The sequence below is a fragment of the Neodiprion pinetum genome, chromosome 4 (assembly GCF_021155775.2).
Source record: "Neodiprion pinetum isolate iyNeoPine1 chromosome 4, iyNeoPine1.2, whole genome shotgun sequence".
NCBI lineage: Eukaryota > Metazoa > Arthropoda > Insecta > Hymenoptera > Diprionidae > Neodiprion > Neodiprion pinetum.
Window position 1 is genome coordinate 10335549 of NC_060235.2, and position 21979 is coordinate 10357527.

The 21979-nt window shown below is 36.1% G+C and overlaps 1 long non-coding RNA gene across 1 annotated transcript; it reads right to left on the reverse strand.

Moving 5' to 3' along the window:
- Positions 1–19097: 19097 nt before the first annotated feature.
- LOC124216882 (uncharacterized) lies at positions 19098–21477 on the reverse strand. Its single transcript, XR_006882716.2, has 4 exons — positions 20780–21477; positions 20093–20665; positions 19738–20021; positions 19098–19628 (listed from the first exon to the last, which is right to left on the reverse strand). It is a non-coding gene; the product is annotated as an uncharacterized lncRNA (long non-coding RNA).
- Between the last annotated feature and the right edge of the window lie 502 nt (positions 21478–21979).

The following is a 21979-nucleotide window of genomic DNA, read 5'->3' on the forward strand; positions in this document are numbered from 1 at the left end:
CAATACTTATTTTTATGCTTAATCGCAGGACCTTTTCTGATCATGGAAACGGATGAGGCTGGAGTTTTCGTGTCAGATCAAATCCCGAAGAACTTCTATGATCCATTGAGCGATGGAAAATGCCGCTATCTATTCATCAGGATTATTAACCTTACGCCACCAAGGGCGGCAACTCGATCAGTGGACCACAATACCTCATGACTAGGGCACTACACCGCCATTTCATTGAGGCCACCGGATTCTTATTTTCAGTTTGATGACATGAGAGCCAATCCTAAACCCAGAAGGTTAGCTGACACTTATGAAGCCAAACGTCACGCACTTGTCTGGTTTACATTTGACTAGTGAATCTGCTAACAAAAAAAAAATTAAGCAAAAATCGCAAGTGCAAAAGACGATTCTCTTATTCCAAATTTTTAAGTATAATAAGATAAAATAAATACGGGTTAAGTTTAAAATGTGTAGAATTTTCAACGTATGAAGTACAACTTTATACAGTAGGCTTTGTTCAAAAACAAGAAGAAATTTTTACTTCCTTTTTTCTTTCATCGCTCGCTGCAAAAGACAGATTTTTATATAAAATCTCTTCTTCTCACAAAAAAGACGCATATAATCAAATTTTAAGTACTAGCCCTATAAAATCAACACAGGTAAGAAATAGTTCCACTAAACAAATTAAAATTTGGTCGAAAATTCCGAAATTGATCTTTTCGGTCTTATTGTGAAGGGGAAATATTTGAGAATATATCCACAATAACGGAAATCTGCGGCAAAACTTATAGGCGGTTGGTTTGAAGACCCTCAATTCAGCATCTTTCAGGTGACTTTGTAACTCAGGAAGCCGATGTTGAAGTCCAACTTTTTTTCATTGACACTACAATCCTGCCCCGTTGAAATTAGACCACAACAAACTTGATATACTCACTTTGGTTAAGTTACCATTTTCTTACCGGTTTTCGCAGTTTTAATCCTATGGAACCTGGAATTCTGCGTCCAACAGCCCATATTATATTGAATACGTATGCTAGCTGCTTATGCTTTCGTTAACATTTTTAATTCTTGTCTTGTTCTTAAAACTACATACATCTGGAATAACTATGCTTTATTTGCAGCATATTTATCACCGTAAAAGATTACTGAACTCGCCTACTATGGAATGAATAAATAACAGTCGCAAAAAAAAATATTGGATCCGTATAGAATATTTTTCACCACACCTCGATGGAAAGAAATCGTATTATTAGGGGGCGTCCATTAATTACGTGTGGTGTTCAGGGGGGGGGGGAGGGGATCGAACCGAATCTTACTGCATCTCACTTTGGGGAGAGGGGGGGTCTTGGCAAATATCACGTAATTTTTTTCTAGCAGAAAACTGTGTGAAACTGCGTGAAAATTAAGTTAAACTAAAGCTAGATGAAAGTAAAAAACGTGTCTTGAATAAAATATGGCAAAATCTAACACAATTATGTTTATCGTATTTGTCCGAACGCCGCAGAGCAGCAGAGTAGCCCTTCGATTGTTTAAGCGCTATTGATCAGCCGTATCGACACGCGCGACTCGACGATCGTCGCAGCGTAAAAGCCGACTAACAGCGACGCACGAACTGGTTCTAACCTGCTTTGTTTACGCTCGTAAATATTTTTATCTACAACGATTCAGCCGACGTTTTTATTCATTTAAAATGAGTTTTCAAGATTATTATAATGGTTACGTCAAAAGAAACATCTTAAAGACGAAAAAGCGCCGTCAGGAAGAGGTGGTAAAGTTATGGAACACAGCAAAACAGAATTTTCCGAAGAAAGAAGATTTGGTTCAGCACGTTCAACATGAGATCAACGAGCTTCTGAGAAATACTTTAGCGTTCCTTTATAAGGTAGGTTGAATCCTTTTTGTCTTTCTCTCATTTCTGTTTCGCAATAGTTCAATATTTAAAAATTTTCTGTTATTTTAAAAATCGTACACTAACTTAATGTGAATTATAAGTACATTTAAATGAGCTTCTGTGTGCAAGCGACAACGGCTTAGAGTGGCTAAATCAGAGCGAAGTTGAAGGAGCAGATGATTTCATTGAAAATCACTTGGATATGTTCGTTCCAATAGTCACTCTTGAGACCGTGCACGAGTCTCCATGGACTGAATTAGAATAAATATTTTATTAATTTTCGTTTAATTATTTATTATCTAATTTTATCACTGTGATTTAAGATTACAGCAATATTCTCATGCAATACTAGTCTTAAATAAAAATAATCGAGCAAATTGTGTTTTTTTTAAATAAATTCAACGCTTCTATACCGAAAATAGAAATTTTGAAAAAACTCACGTGAGATTGGGGCAGGGGGGAGGGGGTCGAGAAAAATCTTACAATATCTCACCAAGGGGGGAGGGGGGGTCAAAACATTCTCAAAAATACCTCACGTAATTAATGGACGCCTCATTACCCTTTTCGGGCAGAAAATATCGCATTTCCGTTACAGGTGTGGCGGAAAAAGTATACGCAGCGCGGAATAGTACATTACGTGACAAGTGCAGGAAGTAGGTGATACTTGCTCGAATGCAGGGTCACGTGCCCGCACGAGTTATGTATACTATTTTTTGACACAAGTTGTGGTAAGTTTGCGAAAGATCTGATAAAAGTGGTATTGGTACACAAAGAAAAGCTAATATGACCTTTTGTAATCGATATTAGTAATCCGAGCGTCGTCTTCGCTCCTTAGCGCCGCGTTTGTGTACATCTGTACTTCTATACTAATATTATAAAGAGGAAAGATTTGATTTTTTGTTTCTTTGTTTGTTTGTTTGAAATGAATAGGCTCCGAAACTATGGACCGATTTAAAAAATTCTTTCACCGTTGGCAAGCTACACTATTCCCGAGTGACATAGGCTGTGTTTCATTTTCAAAAAAATTAGGGATGCTTACTAAAACTTGAATAATATAACCCAAGTTGTAAAAAAATGAACAAAAAACTTCCTTCAATCGCGTGCGCTGCGAAAACTATTAATGATAGAACAAAATGATGTGTTGCAATTTTTCAGGACACATCACTATCTATAAAAAAAGTCGCGACAGCATGTCTCTATCTTTTATAGTTACGTCACAATAAGCGTCCTTTTATTAAAAAAAATTTATTAAAATACCATCGCTAGAAAAGGCTCTTTATTCGTACCTAGGTATTGATCCTTATACTTAATAAATTTAATGGCTTTTGTTTTGCGGTTATGACCTTTTAACAATTAGTATAAGAATAAACAAAAAAATATTGAAAAATGACAAAAAAAAAAAAAGTGAAAAATAATATTCAAAAAAATAGAAAAAAAAACAAATAAAATATAAAAAACCAATGTAAATACAAAAAAAAAGTTTAAGAAAATATATTCAAAAATTAATATCTTAGTTTTTTGTTTTCAATAAATGTTATTTTTTTAGAAACGCACTGTAAACATTGTGTATTTTCTTTTATTATATTATTATATGCCCGTGCGAAGCCGGGATGGGCTGCTAGTCGATTATAATCTGGTAAATGTGTACACAGAGCGCAGGAGTATGTTATTGCCAGTGCCGGCGTTAGGGGGGGGGGGGGGGGGGGGGCGCGATGGGGTGACGGCCCGGCGAGCCAAATTTGGGGGGCGATGAGGTATGGGGCATCGGCCTCCTGCCTCCCGGGCTGTGTACCCTCAATACTGTGCTCTATATCCCGTATTCACAGTTCACAATTGGTTAACCGACTGTGAATACGGGACTTACGTCTAAGAATTACGAATTCTTAGATATAAGTCCGTGCTTAAGTCCACGAAATTGAAAATTACAAAAAAATATTTAAAAAATCTAAAAGTTAATAAAAAAATATAGAAAATATAAAACAAAAACAAAAAAAAAATAAACAAAAAAACAAAAAAAGTGGAGTTACAAAACCTTCTACGTCCACGTCGTTGGCTCTGGGTAACGTTAAAGGAAAGATGAAATTATTAAACTGTTGGAGTATGTGAAATACGCCTTATAATTTAAGATACAATTGAAATATGTAAACACACTCTATTATTATGATATATTATTATTATATGCTTGCACCGTTCCGAATTTTGTCTCAGTCTCCGTGAGAGTTAGTCTCGAGAGAGCTGTTGCTCGGAGTACATCGTATCTAGTCTAATAATAATAAATATATATCACTCTATTCGTTTCTTTTATCCGCCTCCCAAATCTGAACATAGACTACGTTCACATTAGTTCAGCAAAAAATTAATACTCGATATTGATTTCCTTAAGTGGGCGCCTAAATATTTTTGTCCGCTTGCTGTGTCAGTGGGCCTAACGCCGCTGCTGGTTATTGCCATTCAAGAGATCGCTGTAAAGATAACATTCACTTACTGTAAGGGTAAAACGAACTTACCGCACGCTGTGTCAAAAAGTAAATTAGGGCATCCCAAGCTACGTATTTGCACTCAGTTTCAAATAGCCTACTTTTCCTCCCTAGTTGCGTAATATACTACTATATTATAGCTACAAATTTAATTTAAAAAAATAAATAAAAGAAAGAAAAGTTATTTACACGTTACTTGGTATTGAATTGATTCGAATACTCGAACGGAATGGAAAAATACATATAGTATACTTGTTTTCATAACACGCCACGCTTGCTACGCGAGGCAAAATCGTATACATACTATTTAATCTATGTGACTCCAATGTCACTTGAAGGCTACGATTATTTTATGCCTAATCATGCCGACATCTGATTTCGAAGTTGTCCATAAATTAGCGTAACGAAAGATTTCAAATTATGTTCATATTTTCGATCGATTCCTCGATATGCACTGCCCGGAAGAAATAATAACATTAATATCGCTCTCCGAAAGCGTCACTCATTTTTGAGCAGGTGCCAATAAAGGTTACTGCGTGCAGGCACCATTAGCCTAGAAAAATAATTAAGTACCTTCTTCTACTTACTTCGAAATGATTTTGTATTACCAGATTTCATTCAATTTATGTTTTCTTTCTTTAATTACCATGGCCGAATGTTTTTAGTACAAGATACTTAAAAGTCCAACCACGTCGTTTTCGAAATATCGGGGGTCAAGTTCATTCAAAGGAATAGCGAAAATGGTACACTAAGTGGATTATGAGCATCAAACCTGTAGCCAACGTAAGATTTTGAATTTCACATCAAACTTTGAAGATTCACACCGAAGTATTTTTCTCGCGCTGTAGCGGGTCAACAACGCTGCGTAAACGCTACGCTACGATTGCGACCTGTTTCGATTTGATACAAACTCAGTCGAGATACCAAAGCTATGTGAATGAGCTGTATGTTGTTGCCCTCACAACCCCGGTAAGTAAATAAATAGACATGACGTCAGTTGTGGCCAGTAGGCAAGGACCAGGCCTAGCCAGAATAATAGAAGAAGAACGTAAATTAATTCACAGTGACAAACTGAGATTAACGTTAAGGAGGTGCCCCGGTCAATTTCGACGTTTTCGTATTGTATATCTCGAATTATCCAAGTCCACATATCTCAAACGTGAAAAAAGACATAACAATCCCATTCTACATGCAATTCGGAACAAAACCACTAAAATACATTTTCATTTAACGCAAGAATAAAAATGTATTGTGCTAGTTTTTTTCAGAATCGCATGTGGAATGGGACCGTTGCACCCGTTTTTACGTTTGAGATACATGAACTTGGATAAATCGAGATTTATTCGACAATGTCGAAATCGACTAGGCTATCTCTTTAAGCCTCGGTTGCTTGTTCAATTTCTAATAAGTCAAGGTCTGGAATGTGATGAAAATTCGACAACGACGAGCATCAAATTGGGGCTATGGATATTTTTGGAGCATCTGATGACTATTTAATTATTGTGTAGTTACTTCCTAGAATTTTTCTTATCTACTTGTGTAGATATGCCCGGTGACAACGTCAGCAACCCCACAAATAGTTAACAAAATATTACAAAATTAAAACTGACAAGCATCAAATTCGGGGTCTGTATATTCTTGAAGCATTTTATTAGCATGTGTATAATAGTTACTTTTTCGAAATCACTTACCCGTAGTAGATATTTTAATGTCGGTTTTTTTTTTTTTTTAACGCGGAGCAGCAAATTCGGCGTTACAGCATTTAACTAGTATCTAATTTGCACTTAATTATTTTATCTTTATAACTAACTTTATATTTCTTATGTGGCGTTACCAGCTTGATAGAGAATATACATATGCTTCATAGTAGGAGAGCCGAAAATACAAACAGGTATTTCATCGTTCCTACACACCTTTTTCACATAAAACGGAAATTGCCAGTTACCCTGTAACCGAATGGACAGGTTGCCTCGAGTTCAATGGCCGTAAAGTTGTTTTCTAAAAAAATTCATTCCATACTTTTTCACGTAAAAAAAAAACGATGCAAAAAAGATGTGCACTGTCGTGTAGAAGGTGGTCATCATAAGAAATTGGTATAGGATTGCCACGCCGCTCGTGGCCGCCACTCCTCAGTTGCCTGGTCTAAACTACCCCCACTTTTTCCAAAATTCAATATGATCGTTCCTACAGTTGGAAATTGGTGGATGTATTCTTCATTACGTTACCTGAAAGAATATATTCGGTTGGCTTAACTACGATGACCGAAAATGGTGGCAACCCTTATCCAAAGTCGAACGCGCGCGCCACTTTATAGCACGATTCAAACGATTTACGTTCATTCTCTTCATTTGGAGAATGTAAAAAATGAAAGTAGTGACTGGTCGCATCGCGTCAAGAAATTCTGTAATTGTTTAAACGAATAATACGAAAAATACGAAAATTATAGCTTTTCAAGATACTTTACATATTTTTACGTGAAGGTAATCGTCCTTTTTTTCATACGTGACTTTTTTCATTGTACAGAAATTATTGAGCACAAATGGAAGCTTTTAATAACTTTTTGGAAACTTCTATTTTAGTAGTACTAACAAAAAGGAAAATGTGAAAGGCGTTTGGCGTTTGACTCAAATTAAAAAAATCATTTATTGTAAGTAAACTGTATTTATGTACGTTAACTGTATAATATGTATATATATATTTCACACAAGTTGGCTATAGTATTTTATTCTTATAATTAAGAGCATTGCAGTTATTATTTATTACAAGTATTACAAGATTACTTTGTTTCGGAGTCTCAATAGTATATTTCATTGCTGCTTTCCTCCTTATTTTCTACGCAGCTTGTTTCAATAGGTTTTTCTACCAGCACCTCATTATTCGGAACTTTTTGCCACATGTCTTGTCGCTTCGCTGTGACAAGCGTTCGAACGATTCACATCGTTGAAAATAACAATGAATTGTCTGAAATGCTTGTTAATGACGTTTTTTATATTTACAGATATGTATGCGGGTCAAATCAAGACACATGAAAAAACAAGAAAAAGTTTAATGAAATTTTTTTGCGGTGTTAAGGGATAGCGAGCAGGTATTGACGACACCAGCTGCTATCAATACATCTGTATACTGCGTTCAACGAGAAAACGATACAGCGTCGCACCGGCTCGGGCGGAGTATCGTACCTATAATATTACCGTACATTTGTGCCCTGCACCAAAAGTCCACGCTCTGTAAAAGTACAAACAGGTGAAATAATATGAACATCGCCGTCTCATTATATCTCGAATAAATTTATTCTACTTCCTCATCCACATTTTTTACCATTGGGTGTATTAATGAACTAGAATAACAAAACCACAGTTGAAATTGGACAGGTCCGAACTCATTCGCAACTTTACAACGACTGACGCTCGACGGTTTGAAGTTAACCATTAGGTTTGAAATTAATCGTTCAGGTTGAGTAGCTGGGAACCCTTTTGGCTGGAGCCGGCAGCTTGGAGTGGGTCAAGTGAACGGCACATTGAGTGGGATCTGACCGAACAGGGTACGTTTGGTTTCGTAAGTGTGCCGTTCGTCCAGTCAAATTAGGGATTGGGTTGGTTGCTGGCTTAATTACCACATTTGGGGACCAAGTGCTTTTTATGTAAAAAAAATGCGCTGATTTGGAAAATCCTAGTCCCCGTGGGCGCAAAGTGGCGGAACATGGTTTTAAAAATCAAAAACTGAAAAATTACCAAAAAAAGTCGCATTTTTTCGCATTCATCGTCGAATATCTCGGAAAGTATGGCTCTGAGGCAGAAAACGTACAGAGGTAAATCTGTTTAGAGTTACATTTTCCAGAAGATGCACTTGGTCTTGAATGTGAATGTTCAAAATTTTTTTTTTTTTATGCAAAAAACGAAAAAAAAATTTGCAAAATTCAGTACTCGTTATCCCCCCTTAAAATTCATCCACCCTCTTTGATGCTCTGTAATCTGGCTGCAAAACTGTGAGTGGAACCCGATCCCTGTGGGTTGAATAGTTATTGCATAATTAAGCAACAAAAAAAAAAGTAATTCCTTCTGTAGCCTTTGCTATAACACCCACACTGGTCCTGACTTTTTTACACATATTAGATACACCCAACAACAATGTCCAATGGTTTTTTAATTTTTTTTGCAATTTGACGGCTTACAGAATTAAAAAAAAAAATCACTTTTTTTTCCTAATAACAAATGGAATAACTTTCAACCTATATTATAAAGTATTACTTTATAGTACACGGTTAGAAAGCTGTTCTCAAGACGCACAATTTCCAAAAAAAAAGTCGAAATCCAATAGGTAGATCCTGAGATAATGGCCTTTAACTTTAGAGCTCGTTTGTGAGACAACTATAAATGCTAGCACGATCTGCAGAACGCGGATCGGTTCGGTAAACCAATTCCTATCCACGTGCAAGTTGTTGAAAATATTATAATACGCATTCGCATTTAGAATGCAAGAGAGAGTGAACGCCGTCGCGCGAAATTGCAGCATGCGCGGCTCCCGTGCAGCGTGCGCGGTGGTGGTGGGGGAAGAGCGCAGCCGTCCTTTGCAAAAAAAATTTTCTCGGCGCGCTCTTTCATTGCGAATTTCTCGGCTTCTATTCGACCGAAATGGATGACTTTTTTTTCTAATTTGAATATTTTGAGTCAAGGTATTTTTTTACATAAAAAGCACTTGGTCCCAAAGTGTGGTAAGCCAACAACAAGATCGACCTATTATTAAAGCTAATTTGACTGGACTATACCCCCAACCGAGATGTTGTTTCGGGTACCTTTGGATCCGATCTTGTAGCTGCTCTCGAGTCAAGGAATGGAGCAAGGAGTAATAATTTAAATCGAGAAGGTTTAAGATTGAATGTATAAATGCTTTATCAAAACTAGAAAGAGTTGTATATCCTATAACTAGTTGAAGTGAATTAGGAATAGATGAAATAAATATTTAGAGTGGAACTAAAGTTGAAGTTGGAAGTTGGAATTGATGAAGTTGATACGAACTGTTGAGTGTCGAGTAGTTTGAATATAAGCGCAAGGCAGCTTTGAGAAAATTTTGTCACTTTAGACCTGCCTTTCCACTGAATGCTTTTCCCTTTCCTGCTAACTTTTTATTATTATTGCTGTTGGACTCTTGATCTTGATCTGCGAGCGTCTGGTTTTAGTAGTTAGCAGAAAACATGTCTTTAGCAGAGCAACTGCGTTGCTCTGGCATCTCATTTTTGTCTGTGTCTTAGTTTATACTACATTTGTTCCTTTAATAAATACTTTTTGCCAAAACTCCTTGATTTATTTGCAAGAAAATCAAAACGATCGTTGGAATCTAAGTATACTTGATGGAGGATGGATAGAAGTGATCTGGGACCAAGAGTACCGGTGCACGAAAAATGCGAGAAACCAAAACAGTGGGAAAGAGAATTAGCGGAGTAAGGGCGATAACGAGTGGCGTTAAACCAGATGGAAATAAGAGGACAGGATGGAGACTATGACGTTACTGTAAAGAATGTGGAAGAGTTAGAAGGTAGACGCAAGAGGTGGTCTAAGAAGATGGAGGAAGACGTATAGCGTGACTGTGCAGCGAGTGGACTACTGCAGAACCAGCTCTGTCTTTTGGTCTTGGCTTCAGCAGCCCTGTAAGAACGCGCAATCTATCTCCATAAGTATATGCCCTTTAGCATGCGTTTTCTTTTGTGAAGTAGTGACATTTCATTTTTGCTCAAACTCTCCCACGCATGCGCAGAAGCTAATAGGAGGCGACAATACTTTCTATCCATGCTATCTTTTTTCCGGAATCTCCCCCACCACAGGAATCGTTCCAATATTATTATATTTCAGTGATACAAATATGATAACAATCACGGACTTGTATACTGAATATATAATTGTATACTATGAGAAGTGTGGTTAAAAATTGCATGATTGTGTCTATCCCCATTGTCAGCTTTAAATTTTTTTACGGTACTCATCATACAGGTACAAAATGTGACGAATAAAAATATACAAATAATCGTTGTATTTATGTCGTGGATCAGTTGATATTAATTTATCGATAATATGTACGACCACTTTGAACAAAACAATCAAGTATACTGTATTACTAAACACGGCCCCAAATCAACGGAGGTTTTGGCTACTAGCCAGCTTGGAGATCGGTCTCCTTCTTTCTTGCTTCTTGGTCAAATTTAAAGAGTTCAATGAATTTATAAGATATTGGCCTGTCTTGAAGATTAAGTGATTCTTCTTTACCACCTCTAATTTCGGAATTTAATATAATGTCAGTCATACTGGCCCCCTAGGAAAAATTTTCGAACTACCCAAATTTCAAAATACACGTCTGTGAGATTGTTTGTTTGCAAAAATTGAAATCATATCTGCAAAATCTAACTTGCTACCCATTTCATGTTTAATTGACATTGCAGCTAAGCCATTCAGCTGATCTTGGCACATAGTGGATCGTAAATGAGTTTTTATAAGCTTCAGTTTTGAGAATGTCCTTTTTCCTGAGGCGAAAGTTACTGGTAGTGTCAAACAAATCCCTGAAGCCCGGATAAAGTTTCGATATGTTTCATTACGACCTTTAATAATAATATACGACAACATCATGAGTGCATCGAGCTGGCTATTTTAGATATTACAAAGTAATCCTTTAAGGCGCTGTTGCCTGGTTTGTATATATCCATTTCGTGACGCCATAAGCACGTACAGCGCTTCTGGACGTTCAACGTTGAACTAAGGCCGCTGATTTCATTAGCCAGTTCCCTTATATCCGACTAATGAAATCACTTACGAGTCGAAACAGACTTCTTGTGGATCATGAACGGGTGCAGCCCCCTGACACTCACCACTGCTCGTATACCAAAAAATTGTACGCGTTTTGTCCCCGTTTTTTAGTTTCTCTACGTGGCGCTAGTAGACTTCTGACATGCTCGCTGCTCTCGCTGACCCAAGCTCCCTAGATTAGGAAGGTCAAGACACGCGTGGGCAAAAAAATTAGTGAGAATGCGCCAAAAATTTGGTATGACAATAGATGCTTTCCATTTAGAGCACAATATGACACGGTGTAAACATTTCTGGTCTATTCCTTTGCCCGGATTGGCCGCTTACAATAGAAATTTGTACACTGTGTCGCACTGTGCTCTAAATGGAAAGCACCCGGTGTGGTTCTGATTCCTGACCTGTCACAATGATTAACCTCAAAATATATACGTGCTTCTATTTATTTCGTGAACGTCAGGACACTAAGTGCACAACTCGTTAATGCTTAACCTCAAAAAATTGAGCAAGATTGGTCAAAACTGGTTAATGCGGTAATGTAAGTTTGATATTTTTTGGGCGAACGCGCATACAATATTTTTGCCCACGTCTTAGTGAGAAATAATGAAGCACGCGTGTCTTGACCTTCCTGATCTAGGGACCTTGCGCTGACCGCGCGCAGAGAGAAACCTGAGAGAGTCCAAGGAGCGAAAAGCCTGGGACAGACTGGTAGAGCTCGGTTCCGTCGGATCTGTGTGTCCATTCCATGAACTAAATTCTCGACAGGTAAGCGATGGAGGCAGATAACGAAGCATGCTCTGTATTATCTGCTCCACCGCTGAGCTCTCTGTTTTGCTAATCCATACATGTAAGCTCACACGCACGCGTATTACAGGGTGAAACCGCGGTATCCCTCGGCCACTCTGCCGCTTTTTTCAAAGATTCAGTTGCTTAATATTACAGAAATGCAATTTCGGATCTTGCTTCGTAAACGGATGCAATACTCTACATGTGATACTTATTCAATTAATTATTATAGTACTACAAACAAATCCAGTATTATAAAAATAAATAAATATTGGTATTATAAATAAATAATAAACGAATCATTAATTACTCTCTTTCTCCCCCCTCCCTGCCCCTTACAAAAGAAACAAAAATTTCTTCATTCACATTTTTATAGAAAAAATAATTTAGCGAGCAGGTAAACAATTATGTACTATCAAACATGTTGAGCGTGGCAAACGTGTCAAACGTGTCAAACCGAATTTAAAGAATTTTTTTTTTTATCACTTACGATAATCTTATCTCTTGACCACCTGCTTTTATACAATTATAAATTACGCGTATGCACAAATTTAATTATTGCTGGAATAAATGTAGTTATAATTAAAAGTTGGCCAATTCATTCGTCCATCCGTTGAAATTGTGTGTGTGGAAATCTGTTTAATATATTCGATTTTTTTTTGTGAAAAAACTCCAAAGATCGAGCGCGAATAATAGCTACATAAATGCGTTCTTTAACTGTATGGTTAACAAATAATGTATTGCTTGAAAAATATTTGAAAGAGTTATCTTCTCTCCAAAATCAAACGAACCATACTTCCCGACAGCAAAAAACTCATTATTTCCACTTACCTCTACCCCGCACGTCTACCTATCGCGATTCATTTTTTCTTTCTGCCATGCATTTTTGGCACTCTCTCCCTGCTGAAGTAGCAACTTCTCCCTCACTTCCAATTCTAAAGGTTCGACTGCACAACTACCTCTTTGCTATAGATAGGGTTACGGTTGAGCTATTTTTAATCAAAATTTTAACGTTTTGGCTATTTTAATTTTAATTTTATCTATCATCACATTGTATCTATCCACAATCCTTTGACCTTTATTTAACTTTATTTTAATTGCATTCTTATTTTTATTTTTATTTTTATTTTTATTTTTATTTTCGGCACATTATTTCATACTCTTTGTTTCGTGTCCTCTTGTAGATGTCTATTACTATTAAGTAATTCTATTACCATTATATCAACTTTATTACTATTGTTAAATATTTTTTATATTTCTTTTTTATACTTATACCAACTATTGTTATTTTAATATCCTTGAAAAACTTATTTCTGATTTACACTGAATAATTTTATGTAATTTCATAATTCGCCTCATGGTACTACCAACACATAATAAAGGTTCAATCAATCAATCAATCAATCAATCTCTCTCTCTCTCTCTCTCTCTCTTATGCTTTTTCCTTCATAGATCAAAGAAGCTGATGAATACGGTACAATAATTGTACTTAACGAACAAATGCGTAAGAAAATTCGTACGTAACATGCCGAACAGATCATAATTTTGCTGCCGCAGAACGGAATGACCTGTTGGCAGAGAAACAAAATGAGGAAGAAAATAATGAAAACGGGTTATTCGTTTTTCGTTACTCGTAATTGAATATTCCAATACGTTTGATAATAGCGATACGGGTAACGCGCGGTATGCGAGACAGAGAGACGGGCCAAGCCTCGAGCGCGAGAGCTGCGATTGGACTCGTGCATATATTCGGTGACTCGTTACAGCGCCGTATTCGGTCGTTACACAAGTTTTCTCACAAGCTTTTCAAATTTTTCAGCTTTTGGCTAAGCTTGTATTAAAATAAAAAATTGAAAAAATTTTTTTTCCATACTTTGTTATATATGGTTGCTTTTTTAATTTTTAGAAGTTTGAGAAAAAAAATATAACAAAGTTAAAAATTTGTTTATAACAAATTGATAAGTTAATAAACAATGGAATTGTTGATGAAAAATTTTTTTTTGCAAATAAATTAATATCTTGTATTAATAAAAAAACGATAATATCATGATTCAGAAAAAAAATTTTTTTTCAACAGTATTACTTGGATCTTTCAGTTTTTGTTCAAGTACAAAAACTATTATAAATAAAGTATGAATATTTTTTCAACTTTTATGGCGTGATCTTGTTGAGTATGTATATAAGAAAGGCTCCACGAAACGAAATATTTTTACGGCAATTATATAAACATTTTTTTTCATTCACAATGAAGACGGAAGTTCGAGAAAATTTTGTTACTTAACAATCGTTCAACTTGTTGAAAAATTAACTTTAAGTAAAATTTCCAACGGGGATAAATTTTTTGAAGTATTCAAAATACACCATAATTTTTTCAAATGTTTAAAAAAATATTCAATACCTTAAAAAAATTAATCAATGTATCGTACTCGCTTTTGAGGCCGCGCGCGTAACCTAAAAACGAAGCGCGGAGACCTATTTTCAGAATTAAATTAAAATTATAAATAATGGAGATAGAGTTCCGGGAGCCAGAAGTTTTTTATTGGAAATTTCCTCCTCTTTAAGAATATTTTTTTGAAATTTCTGTAATATGAATAGTCTATGAAATATTTGTAAAAAACTAAATGCCTTTTTTTTCATCTTTGATTGTTTATAACTTTTGCAATTTTTTATGTGCTAATACACTCTCTTGGCACATTTTTCTAGGCGTCAATCCAAATCGAATGAGCTATCGTACATAATTTCAAGAGCAGTATCTCTATTTTAGACCATTTTGAACTTGTGGACTAAACTACATATGATAGATTGAATTCCGGTTGATACGGCGATGCGTGTCTCCACGACTGTCCACGACTCGTCCTAAACTGTCCTCCATAATTTTTACCATCACAAAATTCTCTGCATGGACAAGCAAAACACTCTTGATCGTGTCTCGCTTGTTGTCTCGTCTTGTTACGTCTTCGATTATATATATTTATTAACCGTATTTAATTATTTATAAAACTACGTAGTTGTAATATAAACTATTGTAAGAAGAAACATTGTAATAGTGAATCTGTCTCGAAAAACACCTTTCATCCTGTTTTCACCCGAACTGTGATAATATATCTTGGTAACATATATATTATTAATAATAAATTATTGTTAATAGGCAATTGTGATTGAATTCATGAAGTTATCTTATGTATTGGTTATACATTTTTTAAATGTTTTTTAAGTGTTAATTTTAAATAAAAAATGGTCCCCGGGCGCGTCAGTGATGTGTGTTCATATAAAGGCTGCAAAAATCGACGTGATATTACAAAACTCTTTCGGTTTCAAACGATTGACGTTCATCGTCGTGAAAAATGGATCCAGCATTGCGGTATGTATTGTGACGTGGTATTTCGTACCCCGTCACATGGTTTAATTATCGCACTTCCCTACGTACGAATATCGCTAAAAATAACGAAAGCACGTCTGAGACCAATACTCCAAAACGAACGACTAATTATCTTTAAGTGAAACTCTCTTTATTAAGCTAATTTTATTCTATTTTCTAATTTTGTAATGCTCTACGAGAACCATCTACGAGACTTCCGCTTCAAGATAGCAGGACACTGCCTGACAGGGGTCACGTACCAGCTCAACACCGACCACCACCGACTACAGACGAACGAATACCTCTGAAACCACTCCCGATGAATGCCTATCTAAGTTGTGACAGGGTCGTGCGTGATGCACAAACAGTACCTCCAACTATTTAAGACTTATCGGCCAGGAGCCGAACCACGAATCAATGCTTTTACCGCTCGGATGCATCGCCAGACGGCGTACAGGGCTGTGCGTCAAAAACACAACAAAGCCTCCCGTCGACGATACTTATCAGCCTGGAGCTGAACTGACCATGACATCTACTAAGTCGTTGTCTATCAAATAGAGGACGGTTTTCTCTTAATGAACCGTCCTATCGAAGGGCTGTGGCGTGGAATAGGCTAAACTATGCTGACCACGTGGATCTGGTGGATATAGTGTGGGGATCCGGGTCGAGGGCCATCACCACCAGATCGTTCCGGCATGAGGGCTCCGATGAGCGAGGGCCGGGATGCAGCGCCAACGAAATAGCTACAACGGGGAGTACCAGTAAAGCAAAGAGTGAAGTACAATCGGTCGCAAGTCCGAGAGATCGGTGACGCAATATTATCGCACACCTCAATATCGCAATACATGAGCGGTACGACCTCCTCTCTCACCAACGATGCAGCACAGCTGAGGGTAAACATCTCCGACCACCTTCCGACGTCCCGATACCTCAATACCTGTCAGCGAGGAAGAAGAAAAACAAGCGGCGAGGGATTATCGCCGCCTACCTGTAGACCAGACCTACGCGACCTGCTGGCCCAATTAGAATAACGCAAATTTGAGGAAGAATCACGTGACAGCAGCACGACGAAAATCAGAATCATCGCTCGTCTCGACACTACGTTCAGTTCTCGATTAATAAAGACGTGCTCTCGTAGTATCTAGTATTATTACCGCTATCAACAGGTTCCGTTTATCGCTTTCTTACCGCATCTTCGGTGCCGGTTATATCTTCTTTTCACGTAAGTGAAGTTCCATCTATTTTGTGAAGCCACGAAATTACTTGCAATATATCGTATCTTTATCTCTCTCTCTCTCTCTCTCTCTCTCTATCTTGCAGTTGGTCTGCGTGAGCCACCTGGGCTCGTACTTTATTCTCTACTATTTCTTATCTTGTCCCTTTCTATTTCTTATTGCAAGTAACTTCGCGACTGGTTGACTCTTACTTACGCATTGTTAGTGATTATTGCTTTATTTTGTTATCTTTCTCTTCTAGAATACCTAAATATCTAATATCGCTGTATAGCAGCGTGTTCTGTTAAATGATCAATTCTTATCTTAGCTATTGAGCATTACTATTTCGTTATACTTCTTCTGATTAATTCATAACTGTTTCTTTACCTATTATCTTTGATTAATTTATCTTAGTGAGTGTACCACGTGAGCGATCTTACATCGCCGCGCGGTCCCGCTCGTCGTTCTTTTGACTTTGGAGTATTGCGCCGTATCGAATAACATCTTTTTCATTATTTTCTTCGCTAATACCGCTGATCGTAGTTGTCCGTAGTCTCTTTGGTTTGTCGTATGTTGCGTATTAATTCTCTTGAGTATTAATTGTCTTAATCCCGAAATTATCTTTTACCGTACCGAATATTATCTTTCTTTCTTCTCGCACGTATTGCAAACTAGAGACTACGTATTATCTGTTAGTTTCTATATTTTATAATAATTCTCTACTTGACCTGTTTCCTTGAATTTACCTCGTAATTAATAATTCCCTGCCTCTGTTATACCTCTGATGATTCTGGTAATGTGATAACTATTACAATTTTTGTATTTCGCATGTTTCTTATAATCGCTTCTCATATTTTATGGTTTGCTTTATCAATGCAGGTTTCTCTCTGCCGCGCGCAAGCTTGTCAGACAACTACTAGCGCCACTAGTGGCCAAGATTGGCGGCAGAATCGAGGGACATTTTGCGAACCACTTTTAGCAGCGTGTGTCAGGGGGCTGAACGGGCTACTGTCACCTGAAAATTTTCTTGTCGAATCATGCCATATTTACGGAAGCATAACTGATGGAATAGGTTTTCCCCACTGATCTCTATATAACACTACGTGTATGCTTTTAAGAGAAACAGGTGCGCCCAAAGCTCGCACACGTACTCAGGTAGGATTTCATGTAGCATCCGATCATGCGAAACCGCGTTCGGCAGCACTTTGCGGCAGAATTATGACCGGCTGATGCATGTTCCTGCAGATGATCTTGCAGACAAACCATTCGGATCTGTCGAATGTCACTCGCTACAATATATTGACAACACAATTGCTGTGATTCTACGCAAGATGTCGTGCTGCAGCCCGAACCGAACCTGCACCTGCTAGTGTCGTTTATGTTTTATGCGCATAAATTCGCAGAACCTCGGCAGCAACGGCGTTTGGGCCACTGACACCCCGGGCAAAAATATTTAGGCGCTCACTTAAGGAAATCAATATCGAGTATTAATTTATTGCTGAACCAATGTGAACGTAGTCTATTAGGTTGCTTCGTTTGAGACGACTATTTTTTTTTTTCACTCCATAGACGAAATATCACTCCAAACATATAAAAAAAAATTCCCACCAAAGCCTAGCTCTTAATTTTAATTTTAAGTATTCGCTACATGAATTTGAAATTTTCCCATTTAATTATCACGTAAAAATAATTTTTTTTTGTCAATTATCTATAGCATCGCGAGTTTTTATACTATTTAATTGACCATGGCCGGAAGTTTCAGAGGGATCCTTCCTCTTTAAAAGTTCCTACAGCTAATTTAGAATTTATGAAGTATCTCGCCAGTAAAAAATTGTAAAATTTGATTTTTGCTAAAAAAATTATGGTTTTTTTCGTTTTTCTCCTAAACTACTAACTTACAACAAAATTGTAGAGAACCTTTTTTGTAGAGAATTTAATTTCCTACAAAAAAGTTCCATCAGCCGAAACTGTATAACTGATAGTTCCCAATATAAAATTAATTAATCATAAGAAAAACTATCAATATCACAATTTCATCGAGATTTTGGTTTTTTTTTTTTTAAAGTATGGCTGAAAAAGTACTATTGTGGTACCAATGTAAAATTAATTTTAACAATAGAAATAATAATGACATTAATATTTCTATGTTTGTGCAGTACGCAACTTATTAAAAAATTTGAATCAAATTTTTTTTTATTTTCGTTTCGAAATAAACTAATTTATTTAACAATAAACCACATTTTATGTTTCACGTACTTAAATAACGAATTCAGTGACAGTTATAATAACTTATAATTGGAATTTGCACATGTCGGATAATTTTTACGGTTATTTTGAACAACCTGCAATAAATATTGTCGTTGATCTTCGTCGTTCGTCAAGCAGTTAATAAACTCTTCAATGAGAGCAACCCCTCTCTCAGCAGTATCGTTAACAACTCTCAAATTGCTAAATGTATGAAGAAATTCTTGATAAGATGCATCATTTTCCCATGATTCAAAACCATTATCCATAAAATTGTATGGCAATTGAAACTGTTCGAAGATAAAAATTAACTTTTTGCTCACGAAGTCACTAATATTTTTTGATGCTATCTAATTTATCTCTTTCAGTGTCACATTCAGGCGTTTTACATCATCATTAGTTGTTGTTGACTCTTTATTTTTTATATTATATATTATTTTAAGTTTTTCTTCGCATGTGACAGCCTCGTCGAAAAGAGCTAAACAAGCAAGTTGTTCATGTAGGTACCAACAATGATTAGATAATTTATCCAAAGCAGCTTCGGCAGCCTTTAAGATGGATTTGCTTGTATTTTATTAAATTTTTGAAAAGTTCTAAGACGTTCTGTGGTGCTTTGATCGCATTCGGGGCAGTAAACTATACCTTAGTATAAAAGATGACAATAAAAATACAAATTTCACGCAAAGAACGAAGATCTGAAGCACTCTTGGTGAATTGATTCCTAAATATATATATTTTTAAACAATATATTGCTTTAGCAAGCCATCTTGCGTAGTGTATAGCTCCAGGAGTTTTAAATTTGACCCCGTTAATTGGTATTCCTCCGAAGAAAATATAAGCTAACTCGAGTAACTCTCTGTAGTCATCTCTCGGCTGATGTTGCTAATGAAACAAAAAAAAATATTTTGAATGAGATATAATTTTCGGAAATTTTACTTAAGAGTAAATCAGATTAAAGTTAACAGTACAATGTTAATAAGAGGATTTTTACCTGCAATTGGTCCTCTATGAATTCTAGGATATTATTTTTATTATCACGTAACACATCTTTAATTATCTCGTCGTCTATGCCGATGTCATATATAGATGTGTTAATTTTAGCCTAATTATCTTTTAGCCTCTTAAATATTGGTACGTGTGGACTGTTTGTTACTGGCCAAGCAATTTCAGTTACGTTTCTCAATATTATTACCATAATATGATGACGACATGCAAAATAAAGTATATCACGATCTAGTTTCTTTTTTAATAAAGTACACACACCCGATTGAATTCCTGAAAATTAATTTAATTTTAGCATATTTATCAATAATATATCAAAGACGGTTATTATAAAAAAAAATTACCAGTGTTAACAGCAGTTGTGTCAAAGCAAAATGCTTTGACGCAATCGACAAGATTCCAGTCATTTAGAAAAGTATAAATTGCGTGAGCTTCTTTCACTCCAGTTCCTTTGTCTACCACAGGAATAGAAAGTAACTGCTCTAAATTTACTCCAGAAGCAATAATAGGTAACCGTTCTTCTTTAGAAAATCCTACTGAAGTAAATAATTAACTATCCCAGTGGATGACAAGGCAGAGATTTTTTTCAAATGTGTCTTTTAAATTCACGGCAATATTTTTTCGAAGTTTGATACGAGCATTGTGAATTGTCGAATAACTCAAATTGTATTTTTCCAGATTTTCTCCAATACTTAAAATGACTGCTGAAATGATGTGCATAGCATTTCTGTCAGTTGTATTAGTTCTATCTAATGCTGAGACTAGTTGAGGTGTCATAATATTTTTTTTTGCCACTTTAGGTTTCGGTATTCCTAGCTCATCTTCAAAATTGGAGTGACACCGTTTCAGTTGACTGTCGGTAGATGATTGACTGCCCAAACTGATTGTATTTGAGGTCTTAGAATGTTGACTGAAAGCTAAAATAAAATCCAAATATAAGCACATATACTTTTAGACAAAATAGAGGTTAGGTAATGAATAAACGTAATTATTAATTACATGTATTTTAATATCGCTAAATTTATACTTACTTAGCTCTTTTTGAATTATGTTTTTATCTTCTTTACATTGCATAGCTTCGTCGATATCTTGATTGTCAAGAATGCCGGATTCGCTTGATAACTCATTAGCTAATTGAAAACAATTAACCGATTCTCTACTTTTTATAAGAAATTCTTTGCAGCTATCTGGCAAGTACTGATATTTGGTATTGTCAGTAATATCAAACAATTGGTTCAGCTTTAGATTGAATGTATCTGTTTTGTCTTGTTGTTTCTTGGATTTTTTTGCCAATTTTCGATTTTTTTTTAGGTTAATATAGTCTTTATGGAAAGTTTCAAGTTTTTTAATACTTTGTTATCGTTGGCAAGTAGGAATTAAAAAGTTACTCCAAAGATCATTCAATTCACTTATAACCTCATTAGAACTTCGTCGAATGGTCATTTTAAGTCCACGATGTTTATGCATGAAAAGATTCATAACCTCACGATATGTAGGTAATTTTTTAATATTGAACTTATTCAATTCAAAACCAAGTAAATAATTGTAGGCTTTTTTTCCAATATCTTCCCTCATTTTCTAAGTTATTAACGTAAATGATTAAAGATTAAAAATTACTATAACACGATTAAAAAGTGTAGATGCAACCGAAGAAACGATGTGACAAGTCACGATGAATAGAGTAAACTGAAAACAATAATCTTTGTGTTGAGACAGAGAACATATTTCGAGATTTCTTCTTCTTCTTCTTGTCATTTTGGCTGGTCTCCCGGAGTACAGGGATTCCAGCCTGGCCAATGGGAAGGTTCCCGCGCCGGCCAATGGTCGAAACATATACGTATATGGAAGAATTGAAAGTTTTGATTTCGATTCCCCGATGCCTCACTTTTTTTTTTTTAATTGATTAATCACAATAAATAGCTAGATTGGAAAAATCTTATCGAGAATATTAAAATCATCAAATGCTAATGTAAATCATCACTCTATCTAATAAAAAAGTTTCGAACAAATGAACAGGTACAAAAAGATTATAATAACAATAGTATAAAAAATATTATAATAACTAGGGGCTTCGCCCCTGCGCGCTTCGCGGGCCAACCCCATCTCGGCGCTACGCGCCTCGGGCACTCGGCGCTGCGCGCCTCACTATTTCCTTACACATTGTCTAGTAAACAGGCGAATTCCTTCATGTTGATTTGATGACAGGTCTGCACTTGCTGTCCACTTCAATT